The sequence below is a fragment of the Manis javanica genome, chromosome 9 (genome assembly GCF_040802235.1).
Source record: "Manis javanica isolate MJ-LG chromosome 9, MJ_LKY, whole genome shotgun sequence".
NCBI classification, from domain to species: domain Eukaryota; kingdom Metazoa; phylum Chordata; class Mammalia; order Pholidota; family Manidae; genus Manis; species Manis javanica.
This window is the reverse complement of record NC_133164.1, coordinates 29,881,602-29,906,211: the sequence shown is the minus strand read 5'-3', so window position 1 is coordinate 29,906,211 and position 24,610 is coordinate 29,881,602. Positions and strand designations below refer to the sequence as shown.

The 24,610-nt window shown below is 36.3% G+C and overlaps 1 long non-coding RNA gene across 1 annotated transcript in view; it reads left to right on the top strand.

Annotated features, from left to right (window-relative positions):
* The window catches only part of LOC140843507 (uncharacterized), a 69,481-nt gene extending 52,014 nt beyond the window's left edge, over nucleotides 1–17,467 (top strand). The window contains exon 3 of the long non-coding RNA XR_012121341.1: nucleotides 16,140–17,467. This is a non-coding gene — a long non-coding RNA (uncharacterized lncRNA). The remainder of the gene's footprint in view (nucleotides 1–16,139) is intronic.
* The last annotated feature ends 7,143 nt before the right edge of the window (nucleotides 17,468–24,610 follow it).

Genomic DNA, 24,610 nt, shown 5'->3' with positions numbered 1-24,610 from the left:
TCAATTCTCGATTAGGAATCTAGGTTACACAGACCAAGAGCCTTCAAAGCCCTAAGCAAGTACAGTTTACTTAATTCCCTACATTTTAGCTAAATTCTTACTAGGCTGGCAGGCTTTCATCCCATGAAATTTCGATTTACACCTAAATACCCGAACAACTGGTTTCAATCTATTCCCTCCATTGAGGGGAAAACAGCAGGAGAAACCCCAGTAGAATTGAGGTTGCTTCTCTGAATTCACAATTCAGTATATCCGTATACCTCAGAGCTTGGTGAGGAGAAGGCTCAACCTGTCCCTAGCTTTACAGTACCTGCCCGCTCAGCCATTTTACTTAGGTTCATAGACCACTGATTCTTCTCAACTGACCACAAAGATACTGGGAACCTGGGCCTTCTATTCAGTGTACAGGCTGAAATAGTAGAAACCCCCCTAAACCTCTTAAATTGTGCTGAACTTGGCTAACCTGGAACTATATTAGGAGATGACCAAGTTTATGATGTGGCTGTAACCACCCATGCCTTTGTAAGAATTTTCTTTATGATTAGACCTATTATGACTGGGGGCTTTGGGAACTGAATAGTCCCTCTAACAAGCAGAGCCCCTGACACAGCATTTTCTCAAATAAACTACACACGCTTCTGACTCCCTCTATCACTTTTCCTCCTACGTGCATCATCAGAAGTTGAAGCAGAAGCAGGGACCAGCTGAACAGTCCACCTGCCTCTAGCTGGCAGTTTAGTCCACGCAGGTACATCAGTTGACTTAACTATTTTTTTTCCTACAACTGGCAAGCCTACCATCAATCCTAGGTGCTATTAACTTCATTGCCACAACTATAAACATAAAACTACTAGCCATTTCCCAATATCGACCCCCCCACTGTTTGATCAATCCTAATTACAGCTGTCTATTACTATTATCACTCCCAGTTCTAGCCACTGGAATTATAATGCTCCTAGCAGAGTGCAACCTTAACACTACATTTGTTGACCCTGCTGGAGGAGGAGCCCTTATTTTATATATCAACATCTATTTTGATTCTTCAGTCACCCAGAGGTTTATATTCTCATCCTGCCAGGTTTTGGGATAATCTCACACAGTTACATACTATTCAGGAAAAAAGAACCCTTCAGGTACATAGGAAAAGTGTGAGTGATAAGATCCAGTGGCTTCCTAGATTTACTGTATGAGCCCACCATATATTCACAGTAGGTACAGACATCGACACATGAGCATGCTTTCTATCTGCCATGATAATTATTGCTCCCTATGGGAGCAAAAGTATTCAATAGATTGGCTACCCTACATGGAGGAAATATCAAATGGTCACTAACTATATTATGTGCTCTAGGGTTTATTTTTCTACTGTTGTTAAACAGGAATCGTTCTAGCCAACTCATCTTTAGATATTGTTCTTCACAACACTTATGTAGTAGCTCACTTCCGCTATGTCTTTTCAATAGGTGCAGTATTCATTATTACAGGAGTCTTTGCTGATTTCCATTATTCTGAGGTTACACATTAAACTCTACCTGAGCTAAAATTCACTTTACAATCATTTTTGTTGGTATCAACATAACTTTCTTCCCTCAATATTTCCTTAGCTTCTCAGCAATACCATGATGTTATTCTGACTACCCAGATGCATATGCAAAATGAAATACTGTACTGTCTCATTTATCAGCTCATTCATCTCACTAACAGCAGTTATAGTAATAATCTTCATAGTTTTGGAGGACTTTGCATCCAAAAGAGAAGTGTTAATAGTAAAGTTGACTAACACCAAACTTGAATGGCTGAATGGATGTCCTCCACCATATCAAACATCTGAAGAACCAACCTACCAGAACTTAGAATAAGAAAGGAAGGAACCCCTAAGGCTTGTTTTAAGCCAACATCATAACCATTCAGTCTTTCTCAATAAATAAGGTATTAGTAAAAATTACATGACATAAAGGGTTCAAGTCCTTTACATCTCCATGACATACCCTTTACAACTAGGATTTCAAGATGCAACATCCTCTATTAGAGAAGGACTTCTGGACTAATTGACCACACACTGTTTTCCTTATCAGCTTATGAGTACTTTACATTATTTCACTAATACTAACAATTAAACTAACTCACACAAGTATCATAGACACACAAGAAGTAGAAAGATTCTGGACTATGTTACAAGTCATCATCTTAATCCTAATCCCCCTACCTATGTGTTCTTTGTATGATAGATGAAATCTATAACTCCTCCTTAACTGTAAAATCATAGACCAATGATCCCAAAGCTGTGAGTATACTGAGTATGAAGACCTAAACTTTGACTCACATATGGTTCCCACACAAGACCTAAAACCAAGAGAACTAAAACTATTAAAAGTTAATAATCAAGTAGTGTAACCAATAGAAATAAGAATCCAAATACTCATCTCTTCAGATGTACTACATTCATGAGCCACCCCTTCCCAGGTTTTAAATACAATATGTCTACACTGTTATTCAACATTACATTGTTTACACAGATGGCCTATATGCATGTGGACAGATGCTCACTAACACTAATCATCAGGGAATTGCAAATCAAAACCACAATGAGATACAAATTTACATGTTCTAAGATGGCTGTAGTTTTTTTTTTTAAAAGGAAAAAAAGCTTTGTCAATGATATGTAGAATTTGGAACATTCATACATTGGTAGTGGGATAGAAAAATCAAGCAATCACCTGGTAAAATGGTTTTCTAGTTCCTCAAAAAGTTAATAGAGTTAACCATATAACCTGCAATTCCACTTCTATGTACATAACCCAGATAAGTAAAACTGTATGTCTACAAAAAGCTTATTCATGAGTGTTTGTAGAAGCATGATTCATAATAGCCAAAAATTAAGTACCACCTAAATCAACTGATGAATGGGGTAAAGAAATTTGGTAATATTCATTGTATGGTAATACTCCATACAGTGGATTATTATTCAGCCATGAAAAAGGAAGTACTGATCCATGCTATAACACAGGTGACCCTTAAAAATATTATGGTAGATAAAATAAATCAGACACAATATGAAATCTTTAAACAGGAAAATTCAAAGACAAAGTGAAGAAACAGAAAATTAGGAATGATTGTTAGTATGTTAACAAGTATGATTGTTAAAAAGTAACTTGTGAAATTAGAACATTAGAACATTTTTCTAATTCCAGAAAAATGTTCTGGATTTAGACAGCAAATTCCCAATATTGTGCAACCATCACTACTAGCACATGATTTATACACTTTAAACAGGTCACATATCTTTTAAAAAAAAAAAGCCGTGGGCGGAGCCAAGATGGCGGCGTGAGTAGAGCAATGGAGATCTCCTCCCAAAAACATATAGATCTATGAAAATATAACAAAGAAAACTCTTCCTAAAATAGAGACCAGAGGACACAGGACAACATCCAGACCACATCCGCACCTGCAAGAACCCAGCGCCTTGCAAAGGGGGAGAAGAAGGCCACAAACCAACAAGAAGGAAAGCTCTTCCAGCGGTCACTCGTACCAGCTCTGCAAACTATCTCTATCACCATGAAAAGGCAAAACTACAGACAGACAAAGATCACAGAGACAACACCTGAGAAGGAGACAGACCTAACCAGTCCTCCTGAAAAAGAATTCAAAATAAAAATCATGAACATGCTGACAGAGATGCAGAGAAATATGCAAGAGTAATGGGATGAGATGCAGAGAAAAATGCAAGAGCAATGGGATGAAGTCCGGAGGGAGTTCACAGACGTCAGGAAGGAGATCACAGAAGTGAAACAATCCCTGGAAGGATTTATAAGCAGAATGGATAAGATGCAAGAGGCCATTGAAGGAACAAAAACCAGAGAACAGGAACATATAGAAGTTGACATAGAGAGAGATAAAAGGATCTCCAGGAATGAAACAACACTAAGAGAATTATGTCACCAATCCAAAAGGAATAATATTCGTATTATAGGGGCACCAGAAGAAGAAGAAAGAGGAAAAGGGATAGAACGTCTCTTTGAAGAAATAATTGCTGAAAACTTCCCCAAACTGGGGGAGGAAAAAATCGAACAGACCATGGAATTACACAGAACCCCCAACAGAAAGGATCCAAGGAGGACAACACCAAGACACATAATAATTAAAATGGCAAGGATCAAGGACAAGGAAAGAGTTTTAAAGGCAGCTAGAGAGAAAAAGGTCACCTATGAAGGAAAACCCATCAGGCTAACATCAGACTTCTCAACAGAAACCCTACAGGCCAGAAGAGAATGGCATGATATACTTAATGCAATGAAACAGAAGGGCCTTGAACCAAGGACACTGTATCCAGCACGACTATCATTTAAATATGATGGTGGGATTAAACAATTCCCAGACAAGCAAAAGCTGAGGGAATTTGCTTCCCACAAACCACCTCTACAGGGCATCCTACAGGGACTGCTCTAGATGGGAGAACCCCTAAAAAGAGCACAGAACAAAACACACAACATATGAAGAATGGAGGAGGAGGAATAAGAAGGGAGAGAAGAAAAGAATCTCCAGACAGTGTATATAACAGCTCAATAAGCGAGCTAAGTTAGGCAGTAAGATACTAAAGAAGCTAACCTTGAACCTTTGGTAACCACGAATCTAAAGCCTGCAATGGCAATAACTACATATCTCTCAATAGTCACCCTAAATGTAAATGGACTTAATGCACCAATCAAAAGACATAGAGTAATAGAATGGATAAAAAAGCAAGACCCATCTATATGCTGCTTACAAGAAACTCACCTTAAACCCAAAGATAAGCATAGACTAAAAGTCAAGGGATGGAAAAACATATTTCAGGCAAACAACAGTGAGAAGAAAGCAGGGGTTGCAGTACTAATATCAGACAAAATAGACTTCAAAACAAGGAAAGTAACAAGAGATAAAGAAGGATACTACATAATGATAAAGGGCTCAGTCCAACAAGAGGATATAACCATTCTAAATATATATGCACCCATACAGGAGCACCAGCATATGTGAAGCAAATACTAACAGAACTATAGACAGAAATAGACTGCAATGCATTCATTGTAGGAGACTTCAACACACCACTCACCCCAAAGGATAGATCCACCAGGCAGAAAATAAGTAAAGACACACAGGCACTGAACAACACACTAGAACAGATGGACCTAATAGACATCTAGAGAACTCTACATCCAAAAGCAACAGGATATACATTCTTCTCAAGTGCACATGGAACATTCTCCAGAATAGACCACATACTAGCTCACAAAAAGAGCCTCAGTAAATTTCAAAATATTGAAATTCTACCAACCAATTTTTCAGACCACAAAGGTATGAAAGTAGAAATAAATTCTACAAAGAAAACAAAAAGGCTCACAAACACATGGAGGCTTAACAACACGCTACTAAATAATCAATGGATCAATGAACAAATCAAAATAGAGATCAAGGAATATATAGAAACAAATGACAACAACACTAAGCCCCAACTTCTGTGGGATGCAGTGAAAGCAGTCTTTAGAGGAAAGTATATAGCAATCCAGGCACACTTGAAGAAGGAAGAACAATCCCAAATGAATAGTCTAACATCACAATTATTAAAACTGGAAAAAGAAGAACAAATGAGGCCTAAAGTCAGCAGAAGGAGGGACATAATAAAGATCAGAGAAGAAATAAACAAAATTGAGAAGAATAAAACAATAGCAAAAATCAACGACACCAAGAGCTGGTTCTTTGAGAAAATAAACAAAATAGATAAGCCTCTAGCCCAACTTATTAAGAGAAAAAGAGAGTCAACACAAATCAACATAATCAGAAATGAGAATGGAAAAATCACGACAGACTCCACAGAAATACAAAGAATTATTAAAGACTACTATGAAAACCTATATGCCAACAAGCTGGAAAACCTAGAAGAAATGGACAACTTCCTAGAAAAATACAACCTCCCAAGACTGACCAAGGAAGAAACACAAAAGTTAAACAAACCAATTACAAGCAAAGAAATTGAAACAGTAATCAAAAAACTACCCAAGAACAAAACCCGGGGCCGGACCGATTTACCTCGGAATTTTATCAGACACACAGAGAAGACATAATACCCATTCTCCTTAAAGTATTCCACAAAATAGAAGAAGAGGGAATACTCCCAAACTCATTCTATGAGGCCAACATCACCCTAATACCAAAACCAGGCAAAGACCCCACCAAAAAAGAAAATTACAGACCAATATCCCTGATGAATGTAGATGCAAAAATACTCAATAAAATATTAGCAAACAGAATCCAACAGTATATCAAAAGGATCATACACCATGACCAAGTGGTGTTCATCCCAGGGATGCAAGGATGGTACAACATTCGAAAATCCATCAACATCATCCACCACATCAACAAAAAGAAAGACAAAAACCACATGATCATCTCCATAGATGCTGAAAAAGCATTTGACAAAATTCAACATCCATTCATGATAAAAACTCTCAGCAAAATGGGAATAGAGGGCAAGTACCTCAACATAATAAAAGCCATATATGATAAACCCACAGCCAGCATTATACTGAACAGTGAGAAGCTGAAAGCATTTCCTCTGAGATCGGGAACCAGACAGGGATGCCCACTCTCCCCACTGTTATTTAACATAGTACTGGAGGTCCTAGCCATGGCAATCAGACAAAACAAAGAAATACAAGGAATCCAGATTGGTAAAGAAGAAGTTAAACTGTCACTATTTGCAGATGATATGATACTGTACATAAAAAACCCTAAAGATTCCACTCCAAAACTACTAGAACTGATATCGGAATACAGCAAAGTTGCAGGATACAAAATTAACACATAGAAATCTGTAGCTTTCCTATACACTAACAACGAATCAATAGAAAGAGAAATCAGGAAAACAATTCCATTCACCATTGCATCAAAAAGAATAAAATACCTAGGAATAAACCTAACCAAAGAAGTGAAAGACTTATACTCTGAAAACTACAAGTCACTCTTAAGAGAAATTAAAGGGGACACTAATAAATGGAAACTCATCCCATGCTCATGGCTAGGAAGAATTAATATCGTCAAAATGGCCATCCTGCCCAAAGCAATATACAGATTTGATGCAATCCCTCTCAAATTACCAGCAACATTCTTCAATGAATTGGAACAAATAATTCAAAAATTCATATGGAAACACCAAAGACCCCGAATAGCCAAAGCAATCCTGAAAAAGAAGAATAAAGTAGGGGGGATCTCACTCCCCAACTTCAAGCTCTACTACAAAGCCATAGTAATCAAGACAATTTGGTACTGGCACAAGAACAGAGTCACAGACCAGTGGAACAGATTAGAGACTCCAGAAATTAACCCAAACATATATGGTCAATTAATATTTGATAAAGGAGCCATGGACATACAATGGCAAAATGACAGTCTCTTCAACAGATGGTGCTGGCAAAACTGGACAGCTACATGTAGGAGAATGAAACTGGACCATTGTCTAACCCCATATACAAAGGTAAACTCAAAATGGATCAAAGACCTGAATGTAAGTCATGAAACCATTAAACTCTTGGAAAAAAACATAGGCAAAAACCTCTTAGACATAAACATGAGTGACCTCTTCTTCAACATATCTCCCAGGGCAAGGAAAACAACAGCAAAAATGAGCAAGCGGGACTACATTAAGCTGAAAAGCTTCTGTACAGTGAAAGACACCATCAATAGAACAAAAAGGAACCCTACAGTATGGCAGAATATATTTGAAAATGACAGATCCGATAAAGGCTTGACGTCCAGAATATATAAAGAGCTCACACACTTCAACAAACAAAAAACAAATAACCTAATTAAAAAATGGGCAGAGGAACTGAACAGACAGTTCTCCAAAAAAGAAATACAGATGGCCAAGAGACACATGAAAAGATGCTCCACATCACTAATTATCAGAGAAATGCAAATTAAAACTACAATGAGGTATCACCTCACACCAGTAAGGATGGCTGCCATCCAAAAGACAAACAACAACAAATGTTGGCGAGGCTGTGGAGAAAGGGGAACCCTCCTACACTGCTGGTGGGAATGTAAATTAGTTCAACCATTGTGGAAAGCAGTATGGAGGTGCGTCAAAATGCTCAAAACAGACCTACCATTTGACCCAGGAATTCCACTCCAAGGAATTTACCCTAAGAACGCAGCAATCAAGTTTGAGAAAGACAGATGCACTCCTATGTTTATCGCAGCACTATTTACAATAGCCAAGAATTGGAAGCAACCTAAATGTCCATCGGTAGATGAATGGATAAAGAAGATGTGGTACATATACACAATGGAATACTACTCAGCCATAAGAAGTGGAAAAATCCAACCATTTGCAGCAACATGGATGGAGCTGGAGAGTATTATGCTCAGTGAAATAAGCCAAGCGGAGAAAGAGAAATACCAAATGATGTCACTCATCTGAGGAGTATAGGAACAAAGGAAAAACTGAAGGAACAAAACAGCAGTGGAATTACAGAACCTAAAAATGGACTAACAGGTACCAAAGGGAAAGGAACTGGGGAGGATGGGTGGGCAGGGAGGGATAAGAGGGGAGAAGAAGAAGAGGGGTATTAAGATTAGCATGCATGGGGGGGAGGGAGAAAGGGGAGGGTGGGCTGCACAACACAGAGAGGACAAGTAGTGACTCTACAACATTTTGCTAAGCTGATGGACAGTAACCGTAATGTGGTTGTTAGGGGGGGGCCTGATATAGGGGAGAGCATAGTAAACATAGTATTCTTCATGAAAGTGTAGATTAAAAATTAAAAAAAAAAAAAAAAGAAAGAAAGAAAGAAAAGGGGGATTACTTCTTAACAGGATAAAACTATGGGTAAATCAAAGATCAACGCATGCTTTAAATATCCTTAATGTTGATCACTTAAAGGGTGTCAGATGATCAGCTATGGAGGTACTTTTTTCTGATAATATTCCTTTCTCTTAATTAAAAAAAAAAAAAAAAAAAGCAGTTATTGTGTGCTGACCTCCAATGAGTTCTGCACAGTGGTATAGAGGGCATGTCAAAGTGTGGGCAAAGGGTCTGTTTGTTTCTATGCAGAAGATCAAGGCCTAGCTTGGATACCCAGAAAATGAACTAAGATACGATATGAGGAGGAGCTTCTGGCATCAGCACTCTCTGGGGGACTTGTGCCAGGGGATGATCATCAAAAAGCCTCCACAGGGATCCGGACGATGCTGTGGTTGTGGCTGCATCCAGCCCACCGTCTCCTGGACTTGCCATTGGAATGAGGAGGGAGATGTCTAGGCTGGCATGTGCATACAGTGAGACAACGAATTTGACCGGATCTGTACTGTTGGAACTCAACCAGGAGTTGGGAGGGGTGCAAGTTGTAGCACTCCAAAATCTCATGACTATAGACTATCTATGGTTAAAAGAACATATGGGATGTGAACAGATCCCAGAAATGGGCTGCTTTAATTTGTCTGATGGTTCAAGTACAGTTGGACAATATCCATCATATCATAGATAAATTTTCACAAATGCCTAGGGTGCCTAAATGGTTTTCTTGGCTTCACTGGAGATGGATGGTAATTATAGATTTGCTTTGTTTATGTCACCGTATTCCTATTATGTTAATATGTGTGTGCAAATTAGTTAGTAGTTTAAAACCTATACATACTTAAGGTACTCTACAAGAAGATATGTCAAAGAAATAATCAATCCTCCCATGTTTCCTTCATATGCTACATCTATAGCTTTTCTTCTTCCTTCCTAATTACAACCCTTAAATAGAATTCGTGCCTCATATCGAATTTACCGAGTATCATAATTCCTCCAGGTGGTAAAGATACCTCGAGACAAGTGCTGGGCATAGAAGCCACAGGGCATAAATCTGCAAAGAAGTAAAAAGCTAACCTTTGCAAACAATATGGCTTCTCTCTCACTTACCAACTTTACATTTCCCTGTATGGCCCCGGAAGATGACTGGTTAGCCAGAGACGGGTAAGATTCCTCAAGGGAGGAACAACCTAAGACAGGCACAGTCGCAGGGGGGCCATCAGGTGAGAATTTGGGGATCAACAGAGGTGAGGCTCAGAACCTCACCCCCCCTGCTTTGAGAGAAATCTTCTGCATCCGTGGATGTCTTGCTGCCCTTGTCTAGCCTGGATTAATACTTGGTCCATAGGCACACACCTGATCATCTGATCATCTACATTTGCCCTCTTACAGCACTAAACTATGTTTTCTACCTTTATCTTGCATCTACCTACCACTTCAGCATTTTATTAAAAATAAAAATAACAATAATAATAGGAGAAATGTGGGATCCACATATAAATCAAGTACAAAAATCAAACGAATATTCATATTTGACCTGATTGTTTATAGGTCATAATGCATGATCAAAACCGAAAGTTTCTGTGATGAATGCCCTTGTAATGTTCACCATGTAAGAATTTATTCACTGTGCAAGAATTCGTTCACCATGTAAGAACTTGTTTGTTATGCTTCAGAAGATTGGAGACTGACGAGAATTAGGCTTGAGATGGATTAATGATTGTACATTGAGCATTGACCCCCCTATACTGAATTTTATTGTTGTTAACAACCATTTGATCAATAAATATGAGAGATGCCCTCTCAAAAAAAAAAAAAATCAAACGAATATTCATATTTGACCTGATTGTTTATAGTTCATAATGCTTGATCAAAACTGAAAGTTTCTGTGATGAATGCCCTTGTACTGTTCACCATGTAAAAATGTATTCACTATGTAAGAATTCGTTCACCATGTAAGAACTTGTTCGTTATGCTTCAGAAGATTGGAGACTGACGAGAATTAGGCTTGAGATGGATTAATGATTGTGCATTGAGCATTGACCCCGCTATACAGAATTTTATTGTTGTTAACAACCATTTGATCAATATGAGAGATGTCCTCTCAAAAAAAAAAAAAAAGCCTAAATTAAAAAAAATAAACGAACAACAGCTACCCACAACATGGGTGAACCTTATAAAAACAAGGCTATTAAAAAATTTAAGTCACAGAAAACTACACATAGTAAGTTTTCCTTTTTGTAAAACCAACATATGAAAAATTCTAGAAGGCAAATGATAACATTTGAATTCAGGTATTTTAGTTGTGGTAGCCCCAAAGAATATGCAAAGCTAATGATTATTTTGTTATTAAGGTATGCTGGGCATATGAATGTAAATGTTCATTTTATAGGTATGCTTCTTACTGAACATATTTACCCTGGTATGCTTTCAAGTACTATGATAAAAACATTTAAGTGATTTGCCTTTCAATTTTAGGTGGCTGGGGAAATGATAGTGTCTAGTAAAAACAGTAGTGTTAAAAGTATATGACCTGTCATTCCATGACTCGGGTCCTCTTTGTTTCTTTTAGTCAATTTGCTCACTCTTCTCCTTCCAGTGATTACTTCTTAGTCACCAATCTGTTGATACCCAGCCACCTGAGTCAGGAGCTTTTTATAGATCTGAAGCATCAAAAATGAGTCATCTACTAACTTCTTGCATAGCCCATTTCAAAATTCTCTTTTTCCCCCGTTCAGCTAAAATTATCTTATCTAAGCTGACATCATTGTTATTGTACTGTGTTTACTATTTAAATTTTTATTTCCCCTTAAATCACAATACCCTATGAATCCCCTTTTGTTGAAATAAAAGCATTTCAATGCCTCAGCTGGACTAGAACAACATTATTGCTTATATTTAAGCCCCAATATAGACCTTGGTTCAGACTATGACAGTCATCTATAAAACAAGTATGTTATAAGAAAAAAGGTTTTTCAATTAGTTTTTTGGAGGGTTTTTTTAATTTCTAAGCATCTCTTTCTATGATTATCATAAGTGAGCTCTCACAGGAAAAATGGCTGCAATAAATCTTCTAGGTTATGGGAGAAGCTAAGGAAGGGATAAGTTTGTTAAAGAAAGGAGGTCAGAAATGAATGTCCAAATCCCCAGCCTTGGGACCAAGCATCAGGTGTAGAAATTTATACAAAGGAGATGGAACTTTGCTATGTGAGCCTGCAGATTCTCTCTCCAGCAAAAGAATCATGCAACTGGTAAAAATTACCAAATTATTTAAAATCTCTGAAAATTAACCTAAGGGCAGGCAATAACCTGAAAAGCATTTATTCAAAAAATTTTATAGAGTAAAATTTAAAAAAAATTACCACTAAGAACAGTGGTAATCTGTGACATTTTAGCGAGAAATTGTTTCTATCACCTGTTCCCTACTTTCTACTCTGTTTTTCAAAAATTTTATTCTGGTTGGGCAAGGCCAAGAAGAAACTGACTCCCATCTCCCCACTCCCCAACCACTTCTCAGTTTCAAGGCAATGGTTTCCTTCTGGGAAAGCTTCCTCATAGTCAGCTCCAAGACCCAGGTCGCAGGAGATGTATTCCAGGAGGTACAGCCAAGAAAAAAGGATCTCACAACTCTACTCAGTTCATTCTCATAGGTAAAAAGCTCTCTCTTGGTCAGACATGGCAAGCCAAGAGCTGAGGCCAAAGAGGATTAGGGCTTTCATTGCTTCCCTCTTTTCTTCCATCTATTCACAGGGCAGAAGTTTCATGCCAGCTAGGTTAACTCATACGGAGTGGGGTCTACCATTACCCCAAGTTCCCTCTTAGGGCAAGAGAGTCACTCTTGGGAGAAGCAGACCCTATTTTGTACCACAATTCAGCACCAGCAGAATGAATGGAATTTCTGTTTGGCAGGGAGGCAAGACCTCAAGGGCTGACATTTTGGAGCTGAGTATGTCACTCCTGCCTAAAGCCATATTCTCTCCAACAGAGATCCACGGTAGTATGCAATTAGAGAAGCAATTAGATACTAGCAATAGCAAACAAATTTCTGATGGGTCTGCTTGTTTAATAAGGAAGGACATGAGGAGTAATTATAGCCAAAGAAGGCTTTGATAAGATCACACTCATCTTCAGTAGTCTGGAAGGTTGTCCACATATACTAGGATATATCCACTCTGACACAATTGAAGAATTGATAATCCCCAGCTGAAAGAAGTACGGGTTTGAAACATTCCTGAAATGGGTGGAAGTTTTACTGGCTCAGGAGGCTTGATCACAATCCCCAAAAGTCACCGGATGAAGATTAATCTATGCTGATGCACGAGTAACTTCTACTACTCCAAGCTTAAAATTCTAAGAAAAAATTTCTAAGTACTGACATCACAGGATGTACACTTCAGGAGATAGAGATTTTGCAGAATTAATCCAAGCAACTCACTAAATAAACAAAACCAAGCAACAAAATAGTCACTAATTCAAACATTTACATACTTTTTTTTTATTAAAGTAAGCATTCTTCTATGCATATGAAACTAGTATAACTTTAGTACCTTTTCTACTTGGATATGTCCCTTATTTCTTTTGAGTTTGGAAAGTCACTAGAGAGCATGTATGTTTCAGTTTACCAAGAGTGAAGGGGCCCTCAGCATGGGCCATCACTATTTTACCACAAATACTGAGGCATAGAGACCTAAGTCACAGCTAAATAGTGATAAAATTTGGATTTGAGATCCAGTGGTCTGGTTCCAGAATTCGTGCTCACATTCATTGCTAAGTACTTGGCGTCCAGCTTGGCATAAAGTAGATTCTCAATAAGTGGTGGGTTAAACTACTGATGTGGCATTCATATTTGGGTAAGTCAGTCTATCCTAATCATTAGTAAGATATGTTTAATATAAGATCCATAAAAATAAAGAGCTCACTTGCTTTTCTAGTATTTTACACTAAATTTATATTACATATAAAATTGACTTCATATATTTTAAAAAGACAGTTCATTTTGTTAATGAAATAAGAATTTGCTATTATAGAATAAAAATGTTTTAAGAATTATAACAGTATCTTTACCAGTCTTACATAAGGTAAAAGCATTTACAGTATTTGCTTTCCCCATGTCATTCACACTGAGAAAAGATTCTTAAGATTTTAAAGTACTTTAATGTTGTCATCAAATCTTTAAGCTAAAACTAATTGCTTGTAATTCTAATTGCCAAAATATACTATAAATATAGCCTTAAAAGTAATATTGTTGATTACCAACTGACCAAATGATCCTCAAGTTAAATATTTTCCTATTCAAAGAGTAATGCTGACTATCCTTGACACTCTTTCAAGTTCTCTCTAAAGCCACTAACTCAAGGCACTTGAAAACCCCTCATTTTCTTCTTCTTGGCTACCTTTACAAGTTGTTCTTTTCTGTACAAACTTGTTGTGGCCACCTAGAGTAGAAACTCGTAGGTCTTTTTCACTATAAAAGTGACCCCAGTGATCAAAACTGGCACTTTACCAGCTCTGTGCTGAGTAGCTATAGAGTCTAGGATCTCCAGTCACTTATACTGTACAAGGACAATGAATTTCTAGAAGTTCACAGCTCCCATGATGTCTTTAGATTTCCTGTTTCAGGACAGCTAGCTTAAAGAGGTAAGACAAAGGACACAAATAGGTAACCTATAAAAGAAATAAAATTACGAAGAAGTACCAAATAACTTTCCAATTCTACCAGTAAATAATTGAAAGAATAAGGTACCATTTTGTGAGTCCTTAATTTTCAAGTATTTAAAATAGTAACAGTACTTGTAAGGAGGTAGAATATGTAGAAGTTAGAGCAGGTACTCTGTAGCCTCATTGCCCTGTGTTTGAATCTTCCCCCCTTCATTTACCAGGTTTTAAGATCTTGACTTTTGGTCTTTAAATCATATGCCTTGGTTTCCTGATCTTTAAAATGGGCCCAATACTCACTACTGTTAGGACACAACAAATTACTGCTTGTGAACATGCTTTTAATTGTGCTTAGGACATTAATAGCTCTATAAATGTTAGCTATTGGAATAAGTAGCAATTCCTATAAATTGGCACATTCTTTTAAGAAACAGTTTCTTCCGTAATTATCAAGAACATAATTATGCTTAATTTTTTCCATCTAGTAATTTTCTTTCTAGGGTAACCATCCCAACAAAATAGACACTTATTCAAATATTTACACACAATTTCCTTTTATGCTTAATTTTTTCAAAAGATTTCGGGCAAGAGTTTTGATAAGTTGGGAATGATTTAAATCTCTAGCATTTGGAATGGAATAAAGTTATGACATTTATAATGGACTTTAACACAATTAAGGTAATTAGGATGGACCATCTCCTACAGGCTATGATAGAAAAATAAGGATTCAATTTACCTTCCTGCCTTAAATAACTAGAAAACTACATAATATATGAAAACAAATGTTCATATGTTGGACAATAGGTGGATTGAAATTATGATTCCCAAGAAGATGGAAACAAGTGAGGTTAGAGCTTACAGTGGTCCCAGTTTACACAGAAGCAACTTCCAGGCCCCAGCACAGTGATGACGAAGCCAAAAGAACCTCACTAGCTAAGGGCCCTACATTACTTACAATTTTTAAGGAAGTTCTTTCTGCAAAAAGGAAAGTGATATAAATGAAAGTGGCATTAGTACAAAGAAATGAACAGTAGTAGAAGTTGTATGTGAATGTTTTTAAATTATTCCTTATTTTATATTCTCTGTAAAGTATGAGTTAAAAGCAAAAATAATATATTGTCAGGTTTATGGGATATGTAGAAGCAAAAGGTGAACAACAAAAGATTTTGGGGAAAAAAATTGAAGTATAGTGTTATGTTACCTACATTATATATGATGTAGTATAATATTTAAAGGAGACTGTGATGAGATAAAAATGTACCTCACACACACTGGAGAAGTGCTTCTCAAAGTGCGATCTTGAAATCTTTGGATCCTCAAGACCATTTCTAGAGGTCCTTTAAGGCCAAAGCTATTTCCGTAATATTATGTTATTACTTGCCTTTTCTACTTTCTTTCCCTTATGAATATATGGTGAAGTTTTTCTGAGGTTAATCCATGTATGATGAGATCGTATAATGAAATTTATCAACATCTGGATGATCTGCATAACTCAAGGAACTAATAAATTTGAACAAAAGAATAATGGATAAAAAAATTTTAAGCTATGTATAGGTAAAACATCCATTGTAAGTACAAGATAGATATTTTTTAATAAATTGTATCTTGAAATGTTATCTGATTTCCTAATTTTCAAAAACTACCACTTGACTTCCAGTTTCTGGTCCTGCAAGTAAAGGAACCTAGAAGTCACCACTCCATCCCAACAAAAAAAAAAGTGATCAGACTCAACACAACAACAACTCTTTCTGGATCTTTTGACAGAGGAAGACACAGAGCAAACTGCTGCCCCAAGATTGGAAAGACCAGTAGGTAAAACAGAACAGTAACTTAGCAGAACAGATACTTACCAGAAGGAAACCACCATAGGAACCAGTGCCAGCTAGGAAAACTTGAACTATAATCGACGAATTGTTTGGAAGCTCAATGTGGAAAACTTGAGAGTTAAAAACTCCAGTGGGAACCAGTCACTGGGGGTGGGGAGTACATAAGATTATAAGCTACTCCAGAAGCTTGATGAGCTTGTCCCATCATAAATATCAGAAAAAATCCCCTTGTACTTCCATCATGGGAAGGGAAAAAGGGACAATTTTGAAATATGCCAGAGCACTCTGTTCTTAATAAGGCCTGACCCCAGGAGAAACTAGATAACTGGAACCTAACCTGATGGAGTATTAACAAAGCCTAACTGACCTGGGGAAGAGAACTGCTCAACTCCAGACTGCTCTGACCATCCTGTCCTACCTAAGGGAGGGAGAGGGGGAAAAATACTAAGAAACACTTGTGAAGTTTACATCTAGGTGCACAGATACAATAAAAGACTAAGACCTAATCATAGGGCTCTAGAACCCTATCCCCACACCTCACTGCCACATTACTAGGGGCCTCTTTAGAGCGATTCCTTCTACCCAGTACATCATGTCTGGCTATCAAAAAATTATAAATCATACCGAAAAGCAAAAGGTATAATTTGAAGGATCACAACCAGACATGGAAGGGATATTGGAATTTTTAGACCAGAAACTTAAAAAACTATGCTTAATATGTCAAGAGCTCTAATGAATAAAGCAGACAGCATACAAAAACAGATGGGTAATGTAAACAGAAAGATACAAATCCTAAGAACCAAAAAGAAATGTTAAATTCAAAAAATACTAACAGAAATGAGGAATTCCCTTGATGGGTTTATTAATAGACTGGACACAGCTGAAGAAAGAATCTGTGACTAGATGGTATATCAACAGAATCCTTGAAAACCAAAAAGTGAAAACAACAAAAACTGGAAAAAAAAACAACAGAATATCAAAGGTCTGTGGAAAAACTATGAAAACATTTAACATGTGCAGAATGAGAACAGCAAAAAGAGATGAGAAAGAAACAGAAGAAATATTTGAAATAATGACCAAGGATTTCTCCATAATCATGTCAGACACCAACCATGAGATCCAGCATGGGGAGAGAACATCAAGCAGGATAAAAAAAAAAAAAAAACTATACCTATCCATATCATATCCAAGTCACAGAACATCAAAAACAAAGAACATCCTGAAAGAAATGGGGAAGGTGCACCTTACCTACAGAGCAAAAAATAAAAATTACATTTGACTTCTTTCCACAAACCATGTAAGCGAAAAGAAAGTGGAATGAAATATTTTAAGTGTAGAGAAAGAGAGAAAAGACACCAACCTAGAATTCTGTACCCTGCAAAATTATCCTTCAAAAGTGAAGAAATAGTAAAGACTCCTAGATAAAGAAAAATGCAGGAATTTGTTGCAAGACCAGTAGACCTGCCTTGCAAGAAATGTTAAAAGTAGTTCTATAGAAAGAAAATAGGTCAGAGACTATCTACATAAAGGAAAAACATCAAAGAAGGAATATGTAAAGATATTTATCTTATTTCTTATGATTCTAACAGGTAAGTTTGTTCCAAGTAATAATAGTTATTATTCAATTATGTATACACACACATACATACACAGACACACATGTTTATGTATGCTTACAGAAATATGTGAAATGAATGCAGTAATAATACAAGGTATGGAAAGAAGTTAGATTATTTTATTATTATAAAGGTATTCATACCTCTGGTGAAGTATTATAGTGTTATTTGAAAACAGACTTGGATTAGTTATAAGTGTATACTGCAAACTCTAGCGCAACCACTGAATGCAGTAAAAGAAGTATAATTGGTATGCTAAGAAAGAAGGGAAAAAATGTAATCATACAAAATGTTCAATTAAAGCCATAAAAGAAGAAAAAGAATAGAAGACAAAGATAGGAACAAAGAACAAGGGTAATCAATATAAAACAATAACTGATATGATAGATATTAACCCAACTACATCAATAATCACTTAGAAGGTCAGTGGTCTAAGTGAACTAGAAGATAAACTGTCAGAGTAGATCAAAAGGTATGACCCAGCTATATGTTGTCTATAAGAAACCCATTTTAAATCTAAAGACACATAGATTAAAAGTAGATGGATGGAGTAAAATATACCATGCTAACACTAATCAAAAGAAAGCAGGAACAACTATATTAATTTTAGAGCAGACTTCAAAGTAAGGAAGGTTATCAGAGACAAAGAAGGTCATTTCTCTAAGACACATGACAATTTTTAATTTGTATGTGTCTAAGAGCACCAAATTATCTGAGGCAAAAACTGAAAGAACCACAAGGAAAAATAGATGAATCTACTATTAAAGTTGGGGATTTCAAAACCCCTCTCTCAGAAATGGACAGATCCAGCAGGTAAAATATGATAAGGACATAATTGAACTCAATGCCACCATCAATCACTTGATGTAATTGACATTTTTAAACTACTTTATCCAACAACAGAACACACATTTTTTCTCAAGTGCGCATGAACATTCACCAAGATAGACCATGTTCTGAGCCATATAATACACCTTAACAAATTTAAAAGAATAGAAATCATACAGTGTCTGCTCTTAAACCACAATGGAATTAAAGTACAAATCAATAACAAAGATAACCAGAAAATCCCCAAATACATGGAAACTAAACAACTTTTAAATTACACATGTATCAAAGAAGAAATCTCAAGAGATATTTCAAAATATTTTTAACCAAATGAAAGTTAAAATTTATCAAAATTTCTGAGATGCAGAAAGAGCAGTGCTTAAAGAGAAATTCATACCATTGAATGTATATGATTGCTTTTAGATTGTTCTTCTTTTCTAAATTTCCATATTAGAAAACAGAAAAAAAAAGCAAACTATATCCAAAATAAGCAGAGGAACTAAGAATTGCAGCAAAAATAAATGAAATTGAAAACAGGAAATCAATAGAGGAAAAAAAATTAAAGGAGCCAAAAGCTGGTTCTTTGTAAGGATCAAGCAATAAACCTCTAGCCAGGCTAACTAATAAAAAAAGATACAGATTACTAATATCAGAAATGAAAGAGGTGACATCACTATAGATCCCTCAGTTCATCCTTGGTAAAAATCTACCATTCTAGTGAGGAATATTGATAATGGAGGAGTCTGTGTATATGCGGAAGCAGGGAGTATATGCAAAGCTTTTGTACCTTTCAGTTTTGCAGTAAACTTCAAACTGATCTAAAAAATACAGTATTAAAACAAAAAAACAAGACTACCATTTGTAGAGTTTGGTCTATAATCAAAAAGGAATAACCAATTCTACACAAAATTTCCAGAAAATACATGAGGGAGCCCTTTCCAACTCATTTTATGAAGCTACCATTACCCTGGAATCAAAACCAGATCAAGACATTCGGCTGCTTTTTTCTTATCATACCACTATAGGACTAAGTATAAAACTTCTTTAAGAAAATAAAAATTGAAAGTATAAAAAAGTGTATGTACATCATAAGTGATATTTTTCCAAAAATGCAAGGTTGGTTTAACATTTAAAAAACTCTACAACGTAGGAATTCTTCTAACAAAATAAAAGAGAAACACCACATGATCATATCAATAGATGCAGAAATAACATTTGACAATACTTAATACCCATACATTACAATACTCAGCATCCTAGGAATAGAAGGGAACTTCTCCACTCTGATAAAGGGCAACTGCAAACACCTACAGCTAATAGCATACTTAGTGGCATCAGAACTGCTCCTTCTGAATCAGGGAAAAGGCATAAACAACCAAATGTATCACTTGTACTCAATATTATAGTAGAGATCTTGCAAGGACAATAAGCCAAGAAAAAACTAAAAGGCAGAAGGAAAAGAGAAATAAAACTTACTTTATTCAGAGACATAATTTTCAAATAGAAATTCCAAAGGTATGTACAAAAAGATATTAGCTCTAATAAGTGAATCTGTTAAGTTTCAAAATACAAGGTTAATATACAAATCAATTATATTTCTATATGCTATCAACAATTAGAAATTAAAATTTTAAACTATGATTTATAATAATATCAAAACTATTTACCATTAAGGGTTAAAGATAGTAAAATATGTGGAACCCCTGTACACAGATTATAAAATGTAGCTGAATGAAATTAAACAAAACCTAAATAAATGTAGAGGTTTATCATGGTAAAGGACTGGGATGCTCTGTAATGTTAAAATGTCAATTCTCTACAAATTGATATACAGATTCAACAAAATATCACCTAAAATTCCAGAAAGTTTTTTTAATAGAAGTTGTTAAACTGATTATAAAATTTATATTGAATTGTTATAACCCAGAATAAGGAAAACAATTTTTAAAGAATAGTTCAAGACCTAATACAAAGTTACAAAAACCAAGGCAACATTGTAATGAAGCCCACACATATGTTGTTAATTGATTTTCAACAAAGTTCACAATGCAATTCAATGGAAAAAGGAAAGTGTTTTCAACAGGTGATACTGGAATAAATGGATATCCATATACTAAGAAAAAAAGTCTTGATAATTACCTCACACTGTAATTTAAATTATCTTAGTCATAGATATAAGGACTAAGAATATACAACTTCCAGAAAAAAAGAGGAAGTACTTGCAACCGAGGGTTAAGAAATGCTTCTTAGATAGGACAGAACAAGAACAAATCACAAAAGGAAAAAAAGAAAGATGTTGAATTAGATATCAAATTTAAACTCATTCTTCAAAAGACATCATTATGAAAATGATTATAGCCACGGATTTGGAGAAAACATTTACATTACTTATATAGAATAAAGGACTTGAATCTAGAATATATAAGGAACCCTTACAATTGATTTTTTTGTAAATCCAATTTGAATAGACATTTCATCAAATACTATGTTAAGGGGAAGTAAGGACATCGCTATGGGTTGAACCATGCTCCTCATCCTCCTCCCTTCTATTCTACACTGAGGGCCTACTTTCCCGGATTTCAGGATGTGACAGTTTAGACACAGGGTCTTTAAAGAGATGAGTGAGTTAAAATAAGGTCACTGGGGTGGACCAAGATCCAATTCAACTGCTGTTCTTGCAGAGAGGGAAGACCTTAAGAAGTCACAGAAAGATGGCCACCTCTAAGCCGAGGAGCAATGCCTCAAAAGAAATCAACCCTAGACAGCTTGGTCTTACACTTGTAGGCTCCAGAATAGTGAGGAAAAAAATTTATGTTGCTTAAGCTTATAACACTTGGCTGTGGCAGCCCTTGCAAGCTAAATATGCACAGACTATGTTCAATATATTTGGTTATAAGAAAAACGCAGATTAAAACATATTAGAAAGGCCAAAATTAAAATAGACTGTCAATATCAAACGTTGGCATGGATATGGGGGGACTAGAATTTTCATATATTGCCTCTAGGAATGGAAAATGGTACAGCTACTTTGGAAAACCATCTGGCAACTTGTTTTGAAGTTAAATATATGCTCACCATAAAACCTAGCAATTCTACCCTTACATATTTACATAAGAAATGAAAACATGTTCTCTGAAAGAGTTGTACTGAACTATTCATAGTAGATCGATAACACCCAAATTAAAACCACCAGTGTTCATCAACTGATGAGTAAACAAATTGTAGTTTATATGATTACTAGTTAGCAATTAAAATGGAAAGTATTATTGATACACCCACATTATAGATGAATCCCTAAACCATTGTGCTAAGTGAAAGAAGCTAGACCAAAGACTATATACTATGTATTTCCATTTTTTTGAAGTTCTAGACAAAAGAAAACTATTGTGATAGTACCCAGATCAATGGTTGCCAGCCCACCACCTCACCATCAGTGTCATATGTATTTTCTCTGTCTCAAAGCTTTCACTCACTCTTGGCTTCTATGTCTTCTTTGCATTTTTGTGCTGCCATCTCTACGTGCTCCTCAATCTCAAGATCAATTTTCTTGAGAAGTGAGATATTCCCAGCTAACTATTTTTTGTGGTGATTCAAAAGTATGACCTAACCTTATCAATACTTCTCTCTTTGAAAGGTAAAGACTAGTTCTTTCCTCTCCCCTTGCATGTGGGCTGGAATTAGCGACTTGCTTCACACAAAGAGAATGTGGCTGATGTGGTGATGTGTGCTTCTGAGCTGGGTCGCAAAAGGCATTACGGCTTTCTTCTCGTTGGCTTTCTCTTGGCTCACTTGTTTTGAGGGAAGGGAGCCAGTGTCCATGTCATGCTAATGCTCAGTGAGTGCGGTGGAGAGGCCCATGTGGAATGGGACTAAAGGCTCCTGCCAAAAGCCAGTGAGGAGCAGTCTTCCTGTCAACAGCCATGCAAACGAGCCATCTCTGAAACAGATGTTCCAGGCCCAGTCCAGCCTCGGATTACAAAGCTCCGGCTACCATCTTGACTACAGCTCCAAGTCAGTTAAGCCAGCCCTGAACTCCAGAAAGTATTGTATGTATTTGGGGTACTTTGTTAGGCAGCAATACTGCCTCCGTTTAAGGGGAGTTTTATCCTAAGTTTCCTCATGGATTGACTATATTAGAGCCCCCAGGCATAGAAATAACTCACGTGTTCTCCCAGCAATCCCTCTGGGTTTGAAAATATACCTGAATGGAGATACAGACAACAAGGATACTTACATTGGGCTAACAAGTTAAAAAAAAAAAAAATGGCCTGCTCTTCTTGGGCTAAAAATCTATGTCCTACTAACTACCATTAAAAAGAAAAAGTCAGAAGTAATTTTCTTTGGTACAAACAGGACCTCAAATGAAGATAAATTAGGTTAATAAGCAGTTTCAGAAAAGCCGGGTATTCCTGAAAGTTGGTTTCTACAATATGTTGCTCTGGGATTCTAGATTTGCCACTGTTAGCAGTGTAAACCTAACTTACTTCACTTTTTAAGATCTCTTGTGTACAGTAATTTTTTATTAATTTTGGTCAAAGACACTTTTGTGAATCTAGAATTTTTCTCCTGATAAACAGATTGCCACAGTGAGTCAGAAACAGATTCTCTGCTTCTTTTGGAGAATATTTCTGGCCTGACAATCATGCCTAGTTAAACTTGAGCAATCCTAATAGTTAGGGTCCAGGTAATTATGTTTGCTGGCATTTTATAAATCTGAAAATCTTGAGTTGCATGGTTTGTTGTACACTTACTACTTCACCGCCTTTATTAACTTTTGCTTTATAAATGAGGTTCTTTGTCAGCAAATGTTTTCTGTTCCCAAGGAAGCTGAGCTCCAAATTCTAATACAGGCATAGAGAGTTACCCACTCCTATTACATCTGATGCATACAACCTGCTACAGCACACCTATTTGATATAATTTAAATTCTTCATGTTAATAATTTTAGCTTACATTGGCACTCACCTATGGAGACTAGATTTAAAGGAAGCTTTCATGATCAGTTCACTGCCTTGTTTCTGTACATTCACTTTTCTGCTTAATGAACCTCTTTTGACTGGAGTACCAGAAAAGTTACTCGGAATGAAAGGGCACATTGATCACAGATCAGCAGCAGCATATTCGCAAACAGATGACCCTGTTTTGTCATTTATTATAGAGTTAACATCACAGAAGCACAAGACAGCCTATGATTTTTCTGTATTAAACTGATGATGTTATTCTTCCCAATATTCCTAGTCAAGTATAACCACAAATAGCCGCAAGGATACTTTTTATATAGATTAACCTCCTTACAGATAAAATAGTGCTCAGAATAGAGTGCATATGAAATGAATCTATTATATGCTTACGTTGGATCAATACCTCTTTTATGAAGAACAAAAAAGAAGGTACTAAAACATCTCATCTGATGTTTGGAACAAACAGGCAGCAGGAATCACCTCAGTGGGCTCACTCCTCCCTTACGGATCCAGGACAGAATATTCCTAAGAATCCTTAACTTGCTTTCCAAAGAAAGGGAAAACAGTGCTTTCCTACTTATTAAATGTTTCTACTAGTTTAACAAATGAATCCCCCTGGAGCTATTTGGGTCGGAGCCCTCCTCCTTATTTGGTTGCCAATGTAGATTTCATAATAATTTCACCCTCAAAATACTTAACCACAAGGAGAAGGTTGTGATACTGAATAGCTGCCAACTGCAGCAAGTAGGGAAAAAAATAAACCGTTTTACATAATTCCTATTGTTTAAAGATATATACTTTTAAAGTTTCCATTCCAAAGAGAGGTACCTTAGTTCTTTTGTACTGGAACAGAGAAGGAAAGAAATTGTTACCCAGATGATTAGCAGAGGCTACTGA